This window comes from Bos indicus x Bos taurus, chromosome 1 (genome assembly GCF_003369695.1).
Source record: "Bos indicus x Bos taurus breed Angus x Brahman F1 hybrid chromosome 1, Bos_hybrid_MaternalHap_v2.0, whole genome shotgun sequence".
Taxonomy (NCBI): Eukaryota; Metazoa; Chordata; class Mammalia; order Artiodactyla; family Bovidae; genus Bos; species Bos indicus x Bos taurus.
The window spans coordinates 79,960,539-79,980,839 of NC_040076.1; the positions used below are offsets into that span (position 1 = coordinate 79,960,539).

At 41.7% G+C, this 20,301-nt stretch overlaps 1 protein-coding gene across 2 annotated transcripts in view; it reads right to left on the minus strand.

The window, feature by feature from the left end:
• The window catches only part of ST6GAL1 (ST6 beta-galactoside alpha-2,6-sialyltransferase 1), a 151,510-nt gene that overhangs the window by 42,094 nt on the left and 89,115 nt on the right, over positions 1-20,301 (minus strand). For both annotated transcript variants that reach the window (XM_027538537.1, XM_027538547.1), the window contains one exon: positions 2,546-2,675. The gene's annotated coding sequence lies outside the window, so the exon portion shown is untranslated. The remainder of the gene's footprint in view (positions 1-2,545; positions 2,676-20,301) is intronic.

Sequence of the window (20,301 nt, forward strand, 5' to 3'; positions counted from 1 at the left end):
TGGGTCTCTCTCTCTCTGACTTATTTCACTTAGCATAATATTCCTTGGGTCCATCCATATCACAAAATGCAAGGTTTTATGGTATGGCTTTATTCTTCTTAATGGCCGAGTGATATTCCATTGTGTTTGTGTATATACATGTATATATCACATACTCTTTATTCAGTCATCTGTTGATGGATACTTAGGATGCTTCCATATCTTGGCAATTATAAATTATAGGTAATTCTGCAATGAACATTGGCATGCATAAATCTTTTGAATTAGCTTTTTGTTTTCCAGGATAAATACCCATGAGTGGAACTGCCTTGATTATACAGCAGTCCTATATTTAATTTTTTAAGCTAACTCCATACTGTTTTCCACAGTGGATACACAAATTTACACCCCCACCAACAGTGTATGAGGGTTCCTTTTCTCCACACCCTTGCCAGTACTTATTTCCTCTATTCTTCTCCTGAGTTTGGTGAGCATACTTATAATCCAGAATTCCAACCCAGATTTGTCTGACTAAAAGTCCATGGTTTTTGCATTAATGGACAGGCATTGTGAAAAAGTACAGTGAAAAGTCAGTGTTGACTTAAGACTCAGAATTCAGGGTCTCTAATGAGATAACTGCTGGACAATCACAAAATAAACACCCTCACTATCTGTGCTGACACTGCTACTGTGCACTATTTTACCATTTAGGTGACCCAGCAATTGGATTTATGAGACCCAGTACAACCCTGTGAGATAAGCAGAGGAAATTTTATTAGCTTCATTTATAACTAAAGAAACTATGATTTTGTAAACATAAATAATTTTCAAAGTTGCGTGAGTGATTTGGTAATGATGGAGTTTGGACTTAACTTTTATGTGTATAAGTGAAATAAGACAGGAGGTAGGGATGTGGAACCTGGTTCACTATCTCACTGGGCCAAGGCTCAGAAGGGCTTGTGTTCAGCTTCCTGCCAAACCCTGCCCTCAAAGGTCAGGTTTCCCGGGAAAGAAGAGTTCTGCAAACCTTCAACCATACACAGTCTTACAACTTCAAGAGCACCTCAGCCTTTAAGGTCAGTGCTCTGGAGAAGACTCTTGAGAGTCCCTTGGACTTCAAGGAGATCCAACCAGTCCATTCTGAAGGAGATCAGCCCTGGGATTTCTTTGGAAGGAATGATGCTAAAGCTGAAACTCCAGTACTCACGCGAAGAGTTGACTCATTGGAAAAGACCCTGATGCTGGGAGGGACTGGAGGCAGGAGGAAAAGGGGACGACAGAGGATGAGATGGCTGAATGGCATCACTGACTCGATGGACGTGAGTTTGAGTTAACTCCAGGAGTTGGTGATGGACAGGGAGGCCTGGCGTGCTGCGATTCATGGGGTCGCAAAGAGTCAGACACGACTGAGTGACTGAACTGAACTGAACTGTCATGAGTGCCATGGGCACTCATCTGAAACCTCATGTCAGGGCTCCCAGTTCTCTGAACACCATCCTCTGTTGAGGCTCCAAGTCCACCACTGGCTAGACCCTCTAGTCAGAGGGACTTAGAGAGTCAATCTCATCTCTCAAGCTGCTACAGAGAGACACAGACTGAATAAGTTTCATCTAAACAGCCCAGACTGAAGGAAAGGAATAGTAAATATTTTTCCCCAAATTCTTTGGGAAAATAGTCCAAGTTTTTAATTTCTCAATCATTTCTCTGATTGCCTTCTTACTTCTCTACAATTTTGCACTGCTGGAATCTCTCCTCTTGTCCATTTGACTGGCAACCAAACAGCCTTTCCGTTTCTGGGCTCCTGTGGAGGCCATCTCCCCTTCCCTACTGTTCTTGCTCCCTGCTATTCATCTCTAGTGTTTAGTAATGCTTGCTTTTGATTTTCATCTTTAGGCCATGCTCTACAACGTGGGATCTTACTTCCCAGACCAGGAATTAAACCCCTGCCCCCTGCACTGGGAGCATGAAGTCTTAGCCACTGGACCACCAGAGAAGTCCCAGTAATGTTTGCTTTTCATACTGACCCCCTGCTAGAGGGAGACTCCTCCTGGCTCATTTCTGAAATTCCAGTACTCCCTCACACCTGGAACACAGTGGGTATTCAATAAAGGATTCTTGAATTGATTGGACTTATCAATGAATGCTAACAACCCCCACCTGGCTTCTAGAGGAATAAGTAACAACTCACATTATCACTTACAGAGAATAAGCCAACACTGAACCAACAGAAAGAAAATCCCAAAGGAGGGCTCCCCATCTATATCACTACATCACTACCTGCTGGGTATCAAATGCAGGGTTTGGCCAGAATAGGTGCTTTAAAAAGGTAGATTGAATTACAGAATAAATTTAAATCTTATATTTATAGTTTATAGAAATAGGCAAATCACCTATCAATACTAGGGACTGAAAAATAAATAAATAAAAAACACAAAGAAAACAGCAAAGCTGTAGCCATACATTGAGCCCCTATGGCTTCTTACCAGCGCACTCCACTGTGCCTCTCCTAAACAGAGTATGGACCCCCATGCTGCTTCCACATCCCACTCCTCCAGGTGTTCCTTACCTGCTGCTAGCTAATCCTCCTGGGCTGCAAGCCCTCCAAGTCCTCAGGAACGAACACTGTTCTCCATGGATGTCTGTTTTACTGGGTCTGGAGGCCAAGGCTCATTCTTCTCAGGATGATCAAAAACCATCTACAAAGAGGACAGTAAAACAGAGTGAAGCACCAGTTTCCAAGAGTAGAAAGGTTAAAGATTAAAAAGATAGACGGGGACCTCTGCCAAACTCCAATGTGGGCCCTGGTATGGCTCAATCCAGGAAGCCCCAGGGGCTCAGAAAAAAAAAAGAGACAAAAGTCAATTACAGGTGCAATGTTCTGGGCTCATAAACAGCACAGAAATCCTAAAAATAGTCCAATACTAATAAGAACATGACAGAAAGATGAAGCAAGCACCATACACCAACCTGGGAAGAAAGAATTGTTTAGTCTCTGGTTTGGGCATACATAAATAGCAATTTTAAGAAGACAGGATTCAGTTCATCCGAAATGAACTCTAAACAGATCTTTTAAAAGTTATTTATTATCAAAGAATATTTAATGATATATGAAAGTTTTATGAGTATAATGTTAACTGAAATTCAGAAAAAAAATTTTAAATTCAAATGTGAGAAAGAGGAAAGACTATACCAATATATATATACACACACACACACATACCTGGAAGGTAGAATAAGGAGTAATGAGCATTTTCATTTTTTTATAAATTTTTGTATATTGAAAAAATTTTTAAGTGTACATGCATTACTCTTAGAGTTACAAGAAATTATAAAAATGTGTTTTAGAAGCTAAAAATAGAACTCTATACTTGTAAGCTTTCTTTCGTCTGATGGAATGTAGAAAAATAACAAAGGAAATTTAATAGTTGCATGAAAATTCCAACTTCTATACAATAAAAATATTGTAATAAAAAGGAAAATAAGACTCAAGGTGTGCAAAAGTTTCACAGTAAAAGCCTTTAAAAATGAACAGGCAATCAACATGAGCAAACAAATCACAAAACAGAAAATACCATTAATAAACATATGAAATTATGATTACTCTTGAGAGAAACCCAAAAGAGGTAACTGGAATATTAAGATACTAGTTTATAAAATTAACTTTAACCAGTAGTTTTCAAAATGATAATACTCATTGACAGGCAGATTATAATGAAATTGGTATATTTCAAGAGAGCAGTAGAAATTAACTTAACTTTTTTAGAAAGTAATCACACCAAAGAATTAAGAGCTTATGACTATGAACCAAGTTATTGTACTTCCAGGAAATAAGATTGAATAAATAATTCCAAGGGGAAAAAGTTGTATATTTCTATTTCCTCACATATAAGACAATTCCCTACCTTACACAGCTTTGGTGAGAATTGGAAGAAGATTCATGAGACAAAGAATGAGTTTTATGAAGCAATTTGCATGTGCAAAAAGAAAAAACAGCTTTCAAAGAGATTTATTATGGTGAAAAAAATCTAAAATTAATAATTAAGCTTACAACAATAGTGAAATAATTAAACTATGGTACTTACATTCAGATAGAATATATATATAATGGTATATGAATTTTAAGTAGCAACACGAAATAAAATGCTTAAAATATTATAACAAAGAAAGTGAAACAAAATGTTACCTGTACATACATCACTGTGACTAAAAGTTCTACATATCTAAATATCTAGGCTGGGGTGTCTGAGCTTTTCATGACCAGGAGGCAGGCAGGCAGATCCTGGGCATGATGGACAGGACAGAAGTGAGAGGTGCCATTCTGCTCTTTGTCAAAAAACAGTCAGGGCTCCCCTTATCCATTTAGAGAAGCACTGGCTCCCTAGCAGCCTCCTGGTACAGTCCAAAAATTGCCTCTGATAGCTAGCCTTCTTTTCATGTCATACAAATTTCCTCTGAGGTGAGGGAGGGGGGTTTGTGATTATGCAAGCATTCATATTATTATTGGATTACCATTTGTCTCCTCCTACTAAAAATGTGAACCCTGTAAGTGCTGGTTCTTCACTACTACCCTCAGTGCCCAGATGCATGTCTGGCATATGGGAGATACTCAATGAGACATGGTTTCGATCCCTGGGTCTGGAAGATCCCCTGGAGGAGGAAATGGCAACACACTCCAATATTCTTGCCTGGGAAATCCCATTGTTTAGGTAGTTAGAATAGGAAAAAGGAGTCCAGAATGGCAGTGGCTAAAATACAAGGGGAAAGCCCGCAAAAATAGAACAAAGGAAGGTCCAGGACCAAATGAGGACCTCAGGTAAAACAAACAACATTCCTGGCTAGCCCAATTTACATAGGGCAGGCCCAGGGGGAGGAGAAAAAACATACAAAAAGAGGAGCCAAAATTGGGCTGGGGGCTTCTCTTTGTGTGTTTTGGGTCGACCTGCCCTCACGCCTTTTCCTTTGCTTTAGAAATAAAACTGAGCTGTAACACGGAACTGTAACACTGGTCCGTCCGAGGAAATTACAAGGGGCTGTAACACTGGGCCGTTTGTGGCTTCAAATTTTTGTTGGACAAGACAGAACCAAGGAAACTTCAAACTCCCCCAACACCATGAATAGAGGAACCTGGCAGGCTGTGGTCCATGGAATCGCAAAGAGACAACAAACAAGGATTATTTGTTGAATGAGTGAGTGAGGGAAGTGTTGCCCATCCTTTAGAGGTCTATGCTTACCTCAGGCACCACTGATGGACAGGGTTCCTGCTCAGCGGCCTCACAGACAACACTCTGGGCAGTCATGGCACTTAGGATGCCACTCTCACCTGTATTTGCCACTTCACTGCCACCCCCTCAATGCTGGCCCATGAGACCTGTGTTTGGGTTCATTGCACAGACATCAGAGGAGTGCAGCAAACCCAGTTCTTCCTCCCTCACATCACATTTACTCAGAACAACTTGCCCTCTAAGGAGATTAAAAATCACTCTTGATTTCTAAAAATCAACCAATTGAAACAAGTGGTATAATCATTGATCTATATGTACTGTAGGTGGTGAGGGACTTCCAAAAATAGTCACTGCTGGTCATGAGATACCAGCAGTGGTGATCTTCAACCAGCTACAGAAACAGTAATAGAATCCTCAACTCTCTGGGAGAGACACTTTAGCACTCATGACAATAATAGTTACCAAGTGTGTAATACTAGTTACATGTGAAGCACTGACCATAGCTTAAGAGTTAAGAGTAAGGACTCGAATTAGACTGAGCTGGGAAAGAGTTCAAACTGCCTCTCACCAGTTTACATGACCTTGGACAAGCTGTTCAACCCCCTAGGAATCAGTTTTTTTAATCTGTAAAATGGTAATAATAATAACAGAGCCCATCTCATGGGATTATTTAAAGAATCGAGTTAGATAAAACACCCAAAGGGATTGCAATAGGAACTGTGACAAAAATTATCCACATCACTTCATTTAGTCCTCACCATCCTGCCCTCCTCACCATCCCATGGTTGAGAGGATACCACTGCTATCCCCATTTTACAAACAGGGAGACTGAGACAAGAAAGAAGAGTGATTTGCCCAGAGTAACTCAGTTGTAGCACTCCAAATGCCTCATGCTCTTCCATGCGTTTGCAGTCCTGCCCAGAGAGCTCCTTCTGCTTGAAATGTCCTTTCCTACCCTGTTCTCATGGGACCACAACCTCCCCCCTGAACCTCCTCTACTAGCTCAAGTGCCCCTGGACTTTGAAGCCTTTCTTGACACCACAGAGATCGTCACAGCTCTGCTGTGCCTGTGCTGGCTCTCACCAGATCACATGTTTGCAGGTCTGTCCCAGCCTGTAAGATCCATCTCTGGCCCCCTGCACCTAGCCAGGCTCTGCACCATAACTGAGAAGTGCTCAGTCATGTTTGAATGAAAGAAAGAATCTAGCTCTGACACCTCTCCTCCCCTGTCCCCATGCCCTTCAATTTTTAGAATCACCCCCACCATCTCCCTACCCATCACCTTCAATTGCTGGAGTCCCCTTTACAGCACTGTTACTGAAAGATGTTCATTCTGCCTGCTGAACGTGCTGAGTGACAGGAAATTCACCACTTCCCCAGGTCAAATGTGGCTGTGTGAGCAGCTCTGCCTGTTATAAAGGTCTTAAAATGAAGAGCAATCAACCTACTTGCAAAAATAAACTCAGTGTTTTAAGCTTTGATCTCTAGATTCATACAGACTCAAAATGAAAACCAGTAATGCTTGCTGAGCCTATGCTCAGTGCTGGAACTCCACCACATGCACCCACTCATTTCATCCTCATGACAACCTTGTGAAGGCCACACTGCCTACCGCCCACCTTGCTGCCCACCTTCTCCTCCACTCAGGACACTCTTCCTTATTCCTTGAATATGCTAGCTCCTGGCTTACTATAATTCTTTCCAACACTATTTCCATCATAACTGTTCATAGCATTAATATCCACTTACAGAATTATTCTAGTCCTCTGGTCTCTTTATTTTCTTGGGCTTCAAAATCACCGTGGAGAGTGACTACAGTCATGAAATTAAAAGATACTTGATCCTTGGAAAAAAAGCAATGAAAATCTATGCAGTGTATTAAACAGCAGAGACATTACTTTGCCAACAAAGGTCCATACAGTCAAAGCTATGGTCTTTCCAGGAGTCATGTACGGATGTGAGAGTTGGACCATAAAGAAGGCTGAGCACCAAAGAATTGATGCTTTTGAACTGCAGTGCTGGAGAAGACTCTTGAGAGTTCCTTGGACAGCAAGGAGATTAAACCAGTCAATCCTAAAGGAAATCAACCCTGAATTGATTTGGGTTGGAAATCATTGGAAGGACTGGTGCTGAAGCTGAAGCTCCAATACTTTGGCCACCTGATGTGAAAAGCCAACTCATTGAAAAAGACCCTGATGCTGAGAAGATTGAGGGCAGAAGAAGGGGACAACAAATGATGAGATGGTTGGATGGCTTCATAAACTCAACGGACATGGGTTTGAGCAAACTCTGGGAGACAGTGAAGGACAGGGAAGCCTGCCATGCTGCAGTCCATGGGGTTGCAAGAGCTGGACACAAGTGCATGACTGAACAACAACAACTGGGCTCTCAGTTTTTTGATCTCTTCAATTCCAAAGACCGTGACCGCAGCAACGCACTCCAAGGTTATATCTTTGATCTTGTCATTTCCAAAAAATATACTCCCTTCATAGTCTCGATTTCAGGTATCCCCTCTCTCATCATCACTCTCATCTCTGCAGCTTAGTCCAACCAGTACCCAACTCCAACAGTCTTCTGTGTTTGATCCTACCACCTTCTCACTGCCTCTCACTTCCTCCCTGCCCTCCCTTTCCTTTCTATCCACCTCAGATTCCCCGGTCAGTCATTCAACTGACCTCTCTCATCATGCATGGCTGCATAACCCCCAAGTCTGGTTAAATTCAACTCTCTGTGCTACTGCAACCTGCAAGTATGCAGCTGAACATGGTTAAAGAAAATCACACAATGACGCTTACCAATTTCAGTTCACGTTCATGACTACTAACTGCAAGTAATTCCTTAATGTTTCATAGCAATGATATGGTACGTGTCCAGTCAATTCATCTGCCACTCTCCTAGAGGACTGTATGACTTCCTCCCCCTAGAAATTCGTCTTACCCTCACCTGATGAACTTGCTACTTATTCACAGAACAAAAAAAAAGGAAGCTAACAGAACAGAACTGTCACACACATGCCTTTTTACAACAGCTATTCACCTTACCTACACTTATGCCCAAATGATCTCATTACTACGAATAAATTGGCTGCATTCAATACTTGCAATATCCAACTTTTTCCATAGATTCTACACACTCTTGTCTACTTAAGGACGTTCTTAAAAATCCCTCTTTTTTTCTTCTGCATCAATAGATAGCCTTCTGTCAAAGATCATCAGCATATAGGCATGCTATTATTTCTCCTATCTAAAAAAAAACAAACTCTAATTGAAGCAACCACCGCCTGACCCAGATCAGTCTTAGCATCACTAACAATGGGACACCTCAATAGTTTGTGCTTTCTGAAGTGAGACAATGTGAAGCACACAGCACCACCTATGGAAAATTCTTATCCAAGATGTTTAATCTGTATATGCAATTCTAGTTTTTTAGGAAATACAAGAGAAAGAAGAACAAGTCAAAAGACACCCTAATTTATCAGATATATCCAGAAAGTGGGACACTCCATAGAACAACTGAACTAGTTTCATCAAGTCAATGGGCACAAAAAAAAAAAACAAAAAAAAAACAAATAGCTTAAAAAAAGACAACAATCACATGCAATCTGTAGGCCTTTGGTTTGAACAGAGCAACACCGGCGACAAACTGGGTTATCTGAATATAGATTAGGTAACAATATTAAGATATCACTGTTAATTTTGCTAGGTATAATAATAGGATTATCATGATAATATATGTGATTATGTTAGAAAAGAACTATGTATTTGAAGTAGAAATGAAATTTAAAGTAATTCAGCCAAAAATAAAGCAAATATAAAAAAAATTCAATGTTGTTTTGTTCAAATATATTCAAATTAAGCTATGTAAGGAATGAGGGTGATTTGCAGACTCTTCTTAGACAACATCATTTGAGATTAAGGAGAGTTTCAAAGAGCTTGAAAACAAAAAAGTTATGGTCAATAGTGTTTCTGTTTTACTGGAGGAATTAACTGAAAAAAGATACAGGACATTACAGAAGTTGCCTCTTTAGCCACTACGTGAGGTCTAAATAAGCTCCTTTTCCCTGTCCCCCCAATGAAAGCTCTAGACCTTTCCTTCCCTTTATAGTAAAACTGCTTGAAAGAACTCTCTGGAGTCATTGTTTCCAATTTCCCTCTTCCCTTTCTCACCTGAAGCCCCTCCATGAAGCCTCCCTCATCTCTGTAAGACTGCTCTTGCCACATCCCAAACACCTCCATGACTCCATGCTACCAATCAGATGCTCAGGGCTGTCTTTGTCTTATTCAGCCCATCAGCCGTACTTCACACAGTTGGTCACATCCCCTTTCTGGCTCCCAAAACCCACATTTTTTTTCTCCCCTTACTGTTCACTCCTCAGTTGTCTCTGACACTGGTTTCCGCTCCTCTCCCCCACCTCTACACACAGAAGTGCCCCAACTTCTGGACTTTGTTCTAGTGATACTCCCTCTCTCCTGGATGTGGGCACCTTGTGACCTGGTCCCCGTCTACTCAGTCTGTAGTTTGCACCCAAAACACCTTTGCTGATGTGAAATGATTATATTTCCTGCCATATTAATCAACAAGAAATGTCACAGCCATCAGCGATTTCTGGCCTCCAAATGTGAATGAGGGGTCCCCAAACCACCATCCAGGGGATGCTGCCACCCCTCATAGTGACTGCTGAGCAGCTGGGGGAGTTCAAGCAGCAAGGTGAGCAAGGAGACAGGATTGGCCCCAGATAGCTGAGGTGTACACGAAAGGAATGAACTCAGTGAGCCCAGAGGCTTACATCTCCCTGTAGGGAGAAGGCTAAATTCCTTAACTTGATTCCTCATCTTTGATGTTCAGACTGCCTGCTCCCTTTGTTGCAAACTTATATAGCCTGATGTCACCCCTGCCTCCTTGGAGCAGTTTTCTCAAAGCTACTGAGATGCTGTCTCCCAGGCTCAGAGTCTTAAACATTCCCACTAAATAAAATAACTCTCTACTTTCAGGCTGTGACTATACTTTTTTGTTGACACTGACATGCACTAAATGAGTTCAGAAACAGGTTCTATTGGTGAGCTTCTGCAGAAAGGAGTCTCTAATACTTAAAAACAAACTAAAAAGAAGAGTAGGGCTCAGGTTGGGAGACTAAAAAAACATAATATTCACTTCACTTGTTAGTGTACTCTCTATAATCTGCAGAGAGGAGGCAGCACTGCAGAGAACAATGATGATCAGATTTAGAGCACATTATTGAAATGAGTTGTTAAAATGTAGATTCCTGAATTCTACCCTCAGTCATTCTGATCCAAGTAGAGATGGAGCTAGGAAAACTGCATTTAGCAAGCACCCCAAGTGATTCTGATGCCAACAGAAGTGCTAATCTGAGAAAGCTTTATCAAGATCCAGGATGGGAAAAGCATAGAAATTGAGTGTAATTGAAAGAATAATTTTACGCCTGTTGAGTCTGATAGTAACTTTAAAAATACAGCTTGTTATTGTAAATGTCTTTTCATTATTCTAGTAACTCCATTTTATTGTATTTTAAAAACTATGGATGTGGGAGAGGTTAGGGCAGAAATCCTGTCCTTCGCCACCACTAGTTTGAGAAGCCCCAACTTTGGAGAAAGAGCTCAGGCTCTGGCATCTCAAAATCCCAGATTCAAATCCTGGCTTTTCTATCTGTCAGATGTTGCCGGATGTTAGACAAGTTTTGCCATCATCTGTAAGCCTTGTGTCTTCATCTGTGAAGTATGGATAATAATACTTTAAAATTTGCCTCCCCAGGGCTGTGCGGACATTCTACCGATAGACTTCATCACTCTGTTCTGGCTAACAATTACTGTACTTTTACCATATGCTAAATACTTCATCAATACAAAAGGTAAAATTCCTGCAATTGAGTGAAGGTCATTTAACCCCAGCAGCACCAATAGTGCTCGAGGTGTGTGCAGCTGGTTCACCTCCCAGGGTCCCCAGCAGAGCTGGTCCAGGCTGCTGTCAGACACAGCATTCAGGTCCCAACCACTGAGCTCCACTGTATGGGAGCCAGCAGAGGTCAGAACCTTAGTCGTTGTGTCAAAACACTTCTGACAAGTCCAGTTTTACTCAAAAGGACAGAAAAAAATCACAAACGTGATAAGCAATGGAAACCAACCTGTAGCTGGTGACTCTGAGGGGGGAGTGAGAGGAAACCATGAGAGACTCACCAAGTAACTAAGTGGCTGTACTGACAAGTGTTTGCCTGGTGGGGAGGGGGGAATCTTGCCAGATCAGAGCCCTAGAGACAAATGGGCCTTTGTTCCTGCCTGTTCCAGACCCAGACTACAAACAAACAAACAAACAAAATGATCTCTTACCGGAGATTAGATCTTTTCCCAGCCAGGCAGGCACTAATGGAGAAGCTGTGAAATGGCTGAGTGCATTTCCCTGAGGTTTCCTAAAACATGGAGATCAGAACTTTATCTATGAGGGGTGTTGAGTCCCCACCACAGAGAGGGTAGCTACTCCATGGTGCCAGGCCAGAGCCAGCCTCTCAGAACAGGTGAGGGGAGCTCTGAACTCAGGACTGAGAGAGAGGACAAAGGGGAAAAAAATCACAGGCCATTTGCTTGTGATTTGTCTTCAGTCTTGTGTCTTTAGTGGACACATATTTGTAGAAATTTTTGCCTTCCAATTCAATAGGTGCCTGGTGGAAAGTAAGCACTTCACAGCCCATCAGCTCTCCTTCTGTATGACGCCCACCTCCCAGTACCAGCAGTAGAAGCCCCAGCCCCAAAAGCCATCTGCCCACTCTTACCAGCTAAGACAAGTCTGCTCCCCTCCATCAGTCAGGGGTGAGCCGAGGAGGAAGGAACAAAAGAGCCTGCAAGGAGGGCTGAACAGACACAACGCTCCTCCCAAGCAAGAGACCCGCCTCTCTTCCTTCACACCCCAACTCACACCCCACAGAGACACAGAGAGGAAAAAAAATAAAAAATAGGCCTCTTTCCTCCTGAGAAAGAACTGTTTCACCTCCTCCTCATCTTGAAAAACCAAGTTTGTAGTGACTATTACGGAACTTTTACACATACAAAATGGACAGAAAACACCATAAAGAACCTCCATGTTTTCATAACCCAGATCCAAAGATTATTAGTATTTTGCCAACCTTGTTTTATCCATCTCACACTCCAGTAATTTAAAGCAAATGCCAGGCTTCGTGTCAGTTCCCCATACCAGGTCTTCTTAACTGGGGTGCCATGAGAAAACTAAGTCTTAATAGCCTAAGATATCCATTTATGTAATGAATTAACTTACCTCCTTGGCATCTCTGGAGAAAGAAATGGCAACCCACTCCAGTATTTTTGCCTGGAAAATCCCTAGGACAGAGAAGCCTGGTGGGTTATAGTCCATAGGGCCTCAAAGAGCTGGACATGACTGAAGCAACTTAGCACAGCACACTTTGGTATCTAGAATAGTATTTGCTATTACCCTCGTCAGGAGAACTGAGAACATAGGCCCTCAACATCATTTTCTGTGGAGCTGAATTCTGTATAATATTACCCACCTACGTGTTAGCTTCTGTGTATGTACATACATGACCATGATGTCATTATCATCCAATAGCCATTTCACTTTCAAATTTTTGCCAATTCTCCCAAAAATGTCTTTTACACTAAATTCCTTGAATGAGGATCCCATCAAGGTGGGCACATTTTGTTTGGATGAACTCTCTTCTAATCTATAACAGTTCCCTACTGCTTTATTTTTTTTTTTTTTTCATGATATACATTTGCTGAAAAAACTGTCATTTGTCCTGTGGAATATGCCACATACTGAATCTGGTTGAGACTTCCTTGTGGTATCAACTTACTCCCCTTTGCTCTGTGTTTCCTGTAAACTTAGAGTTAGATCCCAAGGCTTCTTAAGATGCAGTGGTTTCAAGTCCAATGATCCTCCCACTGTTTTGATATTCTAAGGGGGGCTAAATCCTGATAATCTAAGGGAGTTTGGGGTGGGGAAATGAACAGGGAGGTCTCCACGTTGCAGTGGTCCCAGAGCTTAAAGAACAACATACTCCAATACTCATAATAGGTTCATTCATTCAGCAAGTACTCATTTTCTACTGTGAGCCAAAGTGGAGATATGACAGTGCAGAAACCAGCCAGAAATCTCAAGCCCCAGAATATGCCTCACAGTGAGAGGGTACGTAGAGAGTAAGACAAAATAAGAACATACAGTGTGCTTTGTAAGTAGATAGAAAATTAAAGCAGGGAAGATGGAGAGGGATAGTAGGGGCTAGGGGGCAGAGGATCCCTTGTAAATTAGATATTCAGAGATAGCCTCACTGAAAAGCATTTGAGCAAATATTGGAGGGAGTGAAGGAGGGCTCAGGCAGACTTTTGAGAGAAAAGGTTTCCAGATGAAGGAGCAACAAATCATTAAGCAGAGACACGCTTGACCTGCTTGAAGACCAGCATGGGGGCCTGGGGAGAGAGGGTGAGGAGGAGAACAGCGCAGGACAGGGCAGGGAAGTGGTGGCTACAGATCACAGAGGGGTTTCCACTGGTATAAGAACTCTAGCTAAGAACTCGAACTCACTCTATGTAAGTCTTGGTTGACTTAGGTTTGAAAGGGATCATTCTGGCTGCTACATTGAGAATCAACTGTGTGGGTGGCAGGTTGGGAAAAGTTAAAAAAAAGAAAGACCTTTTAAGAGGCTACTGCAACAAGCCAAGGGAGGAAAACCCAGGATCCTGTTAACTAGAGTTCTTCCCAGGCGCTTGCATTTTGCGTTACCAAATTTAATTCTTGTAACCATCCAGTGGGGCGGGTATTAACAATTCTCTTTTATGAGTGAAGAAACTGAGGCTCAAAGAGTTTAAGCCATTTGCTTAAGATATTGTAAATGGTCAAGCTTAAGATATTGTAAATGGGGTGTGAGCCAGACTGTTCTAACTTGTAAGCCTGGTTCTGCCATCCAATATGCCTCAGTCTGTTTGTTCACTGTCGCGCCTCTGCTTTACCAGGTCAACTAGAGTTGCCAGTGACCATTTTGGAAACTTCTGTTGACACTTCTTTATGCTCTGTGCTGATCTCTACCTCTTTAATTTCTCAGTGTGCAAACTTCACCCTCGTCTGTACTTCAGGACCCAAACTTTCTGTCCCCAGACTAGACTCCTTGATATCATATTGCCTTCAGCTAACCACCTTCAAGAAGTAGTCTCTATGTCCTGGACTCCAGAAACCTCCCTGTAATGGGCTTCCATTTCTTTCAGATCAGGAACTCCTTTTTTTTTTTTTTTCACTTTTTGGTTGTGCCACACAGCACGTGGGATCTAACTTCCCAGACCAGGGATGGAACCCACAGCCTCTGCATTGGAAGCATGAAGTCTTAACCACTGAACCACCAGGGAAGGCTCCTCAAACTCTTGAGTCACTTGAGTTACAACTCAACTCTGCAATGACTCATTTTCTTGTTTCTTCATGTCAGTGATAGCTGCCACCCTACCAAAGACGTGCTTTTTCTGCCATATAGAGTTGCTGCTTAAAGTGGTGGCCCAACCAGGGATTGATATTTTTCAGGAAGTGTGTATGCGTGCACATACATACACATCCTGCATCTAGGTGGAACTGAGACTGTTTGACTAGTTATCAGCAATAAAATGTGACCAAAAATAACACGTGTCACTTCTGGGCAAGGTGAGTAAGAATTGAATCTATTTGTTCTATTTGTTTACTGTAACTAAATGAGCTACTGAGTAGAGTGTGTGTGCATGCGTGCCTGCTTAGTTGTGTAGTAGTGTCCGACTCTTTGTGACCCCATAGACTGTAACACACCAGACTTCATATATTTATTTCTACTGGTCTAAGTAGAATTCTGAGAATTCATTAGAATTCTTACCTATAGATTTTTCATTGTCCACACAATTCTCTCTTCATCCCAGCATTTCATTAGCACAGTAAAATAACAGTTCTCCTTAGTTTAGCCAAAGCCACCAGTTTCTAAATTCTTTTACATCCAGTGCCTTTTTATTTGTTTACCCCTGCCATGACCCCCAAATTTTGAAAACTGTTGACAGCCAAATTTAGCTAATAATTTGTGTTCTTGTTTGTTATCAAATGGACAGGGCTTCCCTTATGGCTCAGTTGGTAAAGAATCTGCCTGTAATGCAGAAGACCTGGGTTCAATCCCTGAGTTGGAAAGAATCCCTGGAGAAGGGAAAGGCTACCCACTCCAGTATTCTGGCCTGGAGAATTCCATGGACTGTATAGTTCATGGGGTTGTAAAGAGTCAGACACAACTGAGCGACTTTCACTTTCACAAACATTCATCAAATGGACAAGGATGTTCCAACCTAGAGGGGTGCGACAAGGTGGGAGGGAGATTCAAGAGGGAGAGGAATATACCTATGGCTAATTCATATTGATGTATGGGAAAAGCCAAAGCAATATTGTAAACCAATTATCCTTCAATTTAAAATAAATATTTTTTTAAAAAAAGAGGTTCTGACCAGCATAAGACTGTCATTGTTATCACAATCAGATGACACAAGCTGAGCTTGAAACAAAGAAACTGGATGATTTCCTTGGTCTGAGCAGGTTTTTTGGGACAAATGTGCTTCTCCCATTTGACTTTTTGAAACCCTGAAGTGTCTGATGGGTCTCAGGAAACCCTGGGCAAGGAATTCTGGTTTGTCCATGACCTGAAACTGACCCCAATAAAATCATAACTTTCTGATCTCAGCTGGCCTCCTAAAAAAACAGGTTCTGCCTGTTGACTATTTATGGAAGAGTGCTTTTTAAAAAACTATCCCCATCTGTACCCAACTGGGCAAAATTTAGGCACTCCAAGTTTATCTGGAAGAATCTGGCTCCTAAGTGCTTAAAAATAAGGAAAATAGCAATGTAAAACCAGAATTTTAGTGACTGCCAGATCAAACAGGGCTTCCCTGATAGCTCAGTTGGTAAAGAATCCGCCTGTAATACAGGAGACCGCAGTTTGATTCCTGGGTTAGGAAGATCTGCTGGAGAAGGGAAAGGCTACCCCACCCCAGAACTCTGGCCTGGAGAATTCCATGGACTGTATAGTCCCTGGGGTCGCAAAGAGTCGGACACAACTGAGCGACTTTCACTTTGTTCTTCCCTGGTGGCTCAGACGGTAAAGAGTCTGCCTGCAATGCGGGAGACCAGGGTTCAATCCCTGGGTGGGGAAGATCCCCTGGCGAAGAAAATGGCAACCCACTCCAGTATTCTTGCCTGGAAAATCCCACGGACGGAGGAGCCTGGCAGGGTACAGTCCATGGGGTCACAAAGAGTTGGACACAACTGAGTGACTTCACTTACTCACAGATCAAACAGACACAAGCCTCCCTCCTCATCACCTCAGCTCTCAGCAGTTGAGCAGCAGTTATATCAGAAAGATGCACCCTGGGGACAGAACACCAGTGCTGTGAAAGATGGGCAGGGTAATTAGCTGCCAAGAATTCTCACATACTAAAGAGCAAAGGAGGACTAAATGGCAACAACACAGGAGGGAAAGAGTGCTACTGAAAAAACAAAGCTTAAGAATTTTGTCTTAAATCTTGGTAACAAGGTGTGATGACCTACATCTCACTCTTCAAACCCCAGTTTAAGTTTATCTTTAGTGAGAACAATGATGTCTGATAGTTGTCTTAAACATAATTTCCTCCAGAAACCCCACCGCTAGGGATTGTGTCAGGGGCCATTTCCAATTTCCCCCCATGTAGTTTTACCTGTTGGACAGGAGGAATTCAGGCCTAGAGTTCTTTAGCACTTCCTAAATACCAGAATCAGTGAAGTGATCGGCCTCTCTTTAACATCACCAAGGTGATGGCTGTTTACCCCTCTCATCTTAGCAAATTGATCTCAAGGCCAAATGGGGCACCATGCAAAGAGAAAAGCAAAGAGAATATAGAAGAGAAAGAGTTTGATCAAGTCTGTCCTCAGAAGTGCTCCCCACTTCTAAATCCCATAGCCATGAAGTTCAAAGTGGGTGAAGGGAACTCCTTAGAAGACTGCTGCTCTTGCCTGAGCATTAACAGCACTTAGGAAGCATTTTAAAAGTACAGATGCCTTACCCATGACATTTTTCACAGAACTACTAGAACAAATAAAATTTATATGGGAACACCAAAGATCCAGAATTGCCAAAGCAATACTGAGGAAAAAGAACTGAAGTGGAGGCATAACCTTTCCAGACTTCAGACAATACTACAAAGCTATAGTAATCAAAATAGTATGGTACTGGCACAAAAACAGACATATGGATCAACGGAACAGAATAGAGAGTTCAGAAAAAACTCACACACCTACGGTCAAGTAATCTTCAAAAAAGAAGACAAAAATATATAATGGGGAAAAGACAATCTCTTCAGAAAGTAATATTGGGAAAGTTGGATGGCCTCATGTAAATCAATGAAGTTAGAACACACCTCTATGCCATACTTAAAATGGCTTAAAGACCTAAATATAAGACATGATACCATAAAACTTTTAGAAGAGAACATAGGCAAAATAGTCTCGGACATAAATCATAGCAATGTTTTCCCAGGTCAGTATCCTAAGACAAATATAAATAAAAGCAAAAATAAACAAATGGGACCTAATCAAACTGATAAGATTTGCACCCTGGGGACAGAACACCAGTGCTGTGAAACATGGGCAGGGTAATTAGCTGCCCAGAATTCTCACATACTACAGAGCAAAGGAGGACTAAATAGAAAGGAAACCATAAAAAAAAAAAAAGAAAGAAAAAAAGACAACTTATAGGAGAGAATATTTGCAAACAATGCAACCAACAAAGGTTTAATTTCAAAAATATACAAATAACTCATACAACTCAGTAACAAATGATCCAATCCAAAAAAAAAAAAAAAAATGGGCAGAAGATAAGAATTTCTCCAAAGAAGACATACAGATGGCCAAAAGGCACATGAAAAACTGTTCAACATAGCTAATTATTAGAGAAATGCAACTTAAAACTAAAATGAGATGTTACCTCATACCAGTCAGAATGGCCATCACCATGAAGCCTACATATAATAAATGTTGAAAAGGTTGTGGAAAGAAGGTAACACTGTTGGTAGGAATGTAACTTGATGCAGCCACAATTGAAAATGGTAAAAACTACAATAAAAATAGTTATCATATGAACCAACAATCCCATTCTTGGGCATATATCCAAAGAAAACTATAATTCAAAAAGATACATGTACTCTAATGTTCAGAGTGGCACTATTTACAATAGCCAAGACATGGAAATAACCTAAGTATCCATCAACAGATGAATCGATAAAGATATGGTGTGTATGTGTGTACACACACACAAAGGAAGATTAGTCAGCCATAAAAAAGAATAAAATATTACCATTTGTAGCAACATGCATCGCATGGACCTAGAGATTATCATGTTAAGTGAAGAAAGTCAGAGAAAGACAAATATATAATACCACTTATATGTGGAACCTAAAAAATAGTACAAATGAACTTATTTACAAAACAGGCTCACAGACATAGAAAACAAACTAATGGTTACCAAAGGGGAAGATGTGGAGAGAGATAAATTGGGAGGATGTGATTAACCGATGTACACTACTGTTTATAAAACAGATAAGCCATAAGAACTTACTACATAACATAGGAAACTATATTCAATATCTTATAATAACCTATAATGGAAAAAATGTATATACATATATAGATATATATGTCTAACCGAATTGCTTTACTATACACCTTAAAGTAACACAATATTGTAAATTAACTATACTTCAGTAAAAATACAGCTAGATGCTTAAAATTCTCCTAGATAGATTCTGATTTAACTGGCCTGAACCAATAAACATTGACTTAGGCCTTGAAGAATGTGACATTCACAGGGGTGGGTCCTTGGGTGGAACAGGACAAGCTCCAGGCTTTTGGGATGGGGCAGGGGTAATGCCAGTTCAGTGAAGGTGGACATGGTTGATGGATCAACACAGGAGCTCAGACATTTTAGGTCCCTACTTACACAGGCTTTTCCATAGTCCAGGGAACTCACTGCCTGTGATGGGCCTGAGTTACTGAGGAGGTGGGGTGACAGGGCCTCAGCTTCGATCCAAATCTCCAAGACTTTCAGGTCAAATGTCATTAACTCTGGGCTCCCTGACCAAAGTGAAGATGTGAACAACTCTTATCTGTTACTAACCCTTACATCAAAGTGGACCTTTCAACTTTCTCTCCTCCCATCTGTGACCTTGAGCGTGATCTCCAGATGACACAGGCAGCAGTGGTGTAAAAAGTCATCTCCTGGACAAAGAGTGGTCCCAGAGGAAGGCTCACACTCTACTCTGCTGTTGGCCCATGGTCAGTCCCTTCTAGATGGCAAGAGCTGATTTTCTGGGGGTTTTCACATCTGCCTCCCTGCCCACCTCACGTACACACAGATCACTTGATTATCTGCGCCTGTGTTGGCAGATGGAAGGTTTGGATCTTTTACTTTAGAGATCAGATATCAGCACTCACTGCTTAATCCCACCCCCAGATCTCCCTCCTTTCACTGTACTCTGGGGCTGGCACTGCTATCATTTGCATTTCACAGATAAGGAAGCTGAATCTTAAAGAAGTTAGAGGGCTTCTGGTAGCGAGTGGCAGCGCCAAGATGTAAATCCAGAATTGTCTGACCATGCTCCTAATTCCTGTACTCAGATGTTCATCTTGTTTGACTTACACTCTCTCAGCCACAGCAGAGCCCACTAACCCCAGAAGCAAATGATCTTAGTGAAAAAGGAAAGTAACTGTGCCATAGTTCTGAGCCCAGGGCACACTCAGGGGCTGGACATTTATCATCTCACTGAATCCATCAGCAGCCCCGGATGGTTGTTGTCCTGACACTTGACCTTTGGCATTTACAGAGTCAACATTTGGGATTTTGACGATCTGAGTCCCTTAGTCTGCAAGAGAAGTCGCCTCCAGACCACAACTCGGTGCAGAGGGGTTCCATACTCTTCAGGTCATGATAGAAATAACTACTTGTTTGTAGGGCTTCCCTGATAGCTCAGTTTGTAAAGAATCTACCTGTGATGCAGGAGACCCCAGTTCAATTCCTGGGTTGGGAAGATCTGCTGGAGAAGGG